The following is a 2,987-nucleotide window of genomic DNA, read 5'->3' on the forward strand; positions in this document are numbered from 1 at the left end:
TTTGCTTGGTGAATTTTAATTGTAAATGTGGGTGTGTTGTTATTTTATATATTTATGGTGTGCTTTGCGTTGTTATGGCTTGTGCAATTGTGGTTATCTTGTTATTTCTTTTATAATTATAATTATTATTTTTAGTATTGTTATTATAATTGTTATAATTTTTTTTATTGTTATTTGTAAATATATTACTGTGGTTGGTATAATTTTTGTGATTTTATGGATGTTGTGTTTTTGGTTGGTTTATCTTTTTATTTGTTTTATAATTATAATTATTATTTTTAGTATTGTTATTGTAATTTTTTTTTTTGTTATTTGTAAATATATTACTGTGGTTTGGTATCATTTTTGTGTTTTTATGGATGTTTTGTTTTTGGTTTCGTATTGGTAAGCATTTTAGGACTGATGTGGCTGTGTGTGTGCAATTTGTTTTCCCGTGTGTGCGTTTGGCTTCAATTCTTTGTTATGCTATGTGTGCAATTTGTTTTCCCGTGTGTGCGTTTGGCTTAAATTCTTTGTTATGACGGGTATCATCAATCAGCGGTTTGGTCATGGTTTTTGTTGCATGTTGATACCGTTATTCAATTTAAAAATTAATGAACAGAAGTTTGCGTTGTGTTATGAAGTTTTTCTGTGTGCGTTTTATGTCTTCGGCTTGTGCGTTGAGTCACAAATAGGTTGACAAGTTTTCAGGCCAAATATCTCTTATTTGGACTGTCAATTAGAATTGATGCAATCTTTTACCATATTTTTATAGCTTGGTTTTTGGTTTTTTACGTAAAGCTATTTTGGTATGTGAATTTTAATTGTAATATGTTATGGCCTATTAACTGTTGGTGTGTTGTTATTTTATATATCTATTTGGTACTTTTTGTTGTTATGGTCTGTTCGATTAGGGTTTATAAGGGGTGGTTTTTTTTTTTTTTTTTTTTAGGTTTAAAATTTCCACTGGATTCTAGTAGGTCTGGCGTTTGTTCGTTTTAGTTTTTGGGCTTGTGCGTTGGGTTCTTAGTTAAGTTTGTTGTCCGTGCATTTTGTTGTTATGGCCGGTGCGATTGGGGGTTATAATGAAGGATTTTTAATTCTTCGGGTTAGGATATGTGTTTTTAATGAAGGAATTTCTTCATCTTCTATTACCTCTCTTTTTCCTTGTTGTGGATGTTTATCAAATTTTGAAATAGCATTACTTTGTGCCGTTGTGGCATTTGTGATTTGGTCAACGTTGTTGCTATCAAAATATTTGACCAAATAATACAATTTTACAATAATGATATTATTTGTCATATTCTTAATACATTTAAAATTTTACGAATTTATATCATTACTCGACTATAAAATATTAACAATATATATCTTTTTAACAAAAATGGTCAAATGGTCCTTCTAACTTTTGACAAAATAGTAATTAGACTCCAAACTTTAAAAAGTTTCTATTAAACAGTCAAACTTAGTAAAATCGTCAATCTAAACTCTATTTACTAGTAGGAACCATGACATGATTTTTGTTTACCTGTCTGCCCAATCTAAACTCCAATAAATGTTGGTGTGTTGTTATTTTCTATATTTATGGTGTGCTTGTCATTGTTATGGCCTGTGCGATTGGAGTTTATATTATTATTAGTTTTCTACTTATTATTATTAATTTTTTTATTATTACTATTTTTATTCTTGTTATTTGCAAATCATTTTCTGCGAATTATTGATGCCAGTCTTTCGTTATTAGTTGCCAATTATTATCGATGATTTGTCAACAGTCATTCGGTCTGTGCAGTTTGGTATTTCGGTCTGTGCAGTTGGGTAGGAGTATGTAGTTATTTTTTTTGTGTGTGCATACAGATTTATTTTGTGTGTGCCTTGCTTTATTTTGTGTGTTTGTTTTTGGTGTTATTCTTTATGTCTGTTGCATCAACTTTGGTTCGTTCTTTTCATTGTAGTGGATGATTCTGATGTGTTTGTATCCACGCCTGGTGCTGGTTCGACTGTTCTGCAAGTGGGTCAACAAGTTCCCCCCGTTGTGGTTTCGCTACCTACTCAAGGTCACCCAACTTGTGGAGGGGTGCAAATTGGGGCTCCCCGGGGTCCTCCGATCGTGGTGTCTACTCCCCCTCAGGTACAGGCGCCTTTGGATGGGGTGCGAGTTGGGGGGGGGGGGGGGGGGTTGAGGATGCAGGGGTTGTAATTCCGTCTCTCAATACTCGTGGATCGCCCAAGCATTTGGTGTCTCAGTTGAAACACTTCAGTGCGTGCCAACGTAAAGCTGTGGGTCAAATTGGTTTGGGGGAATTGTTGAATCTTGAGGTTGAAGATTTTCCGAAGCGGTTGAGTAGGTGGTTGTTGGCTAATTTTGATCCTTCTAGCATGTCTGTGCGTTTGGAGAATGGTGCAGAAATGCATGTCACAGAGAAGGATATCCATGCCACTCTGGGGTTGCCCTGTGGAACTGTTGTTATTACCAAAAGGCACAAAGACGATGTTAGCGACACTCTCAAAGAGTGGAGGTCCAAATTTGAGATGTCGAAGCATACAGTGATGTTGTCTATGATCGGGGACATGTTGCGGACCCACGCTTGTTTAGAGGGTGATGTTTGGTTTAAACGTCACTTTGCTGTGTTGGCCATTAGTAATTTGGGGTCCCCGATGAAAAATGGGTATGCCAATCAGCTTGTTTTTCATCATTTTGAAGATGTGGATGAGATCAAAAATCTAAATTGGTGCAAGTTTGTGTTGGAGTGTTTGGTTTGTAGCAATTTTAATGTCAGTCATTACTATTTGCTTAGTAGTAACATGCACATGCTCACAAACTCAGTTGCCCCAACTAAAGTCCTAACTTGCACGTTGAAAAACCCTAGCATGGATGTTATTACTTTCATCAACTTGCACACTTAAACAACATATCATGCACAGGCTGCGAATATAACGACATTACATTTTGTGTTTTACATACACAGATTATCGAATTAACTCCCAAAGAGAAATATTCAAACTCGTAA

The sequence above is a fragment of the Ipomoea nil genome, unplaced genomic scaffold, assembly GCF_001879475.1.
Source record: "Ipomoea nil cultivar Tokyo-kokei standard unplaced genomic scaffold, Asagao_1.1 scaffold2555, whole genome shotgun sequence".
NCBI classification, from domain to species: domain Eukaryota; kingdom Viridiplantae; phylum Streptophyta; class Magnoliopsida; order Solanales; family Convolvulaceae; genus Ipomoea; species Ipomoea nil.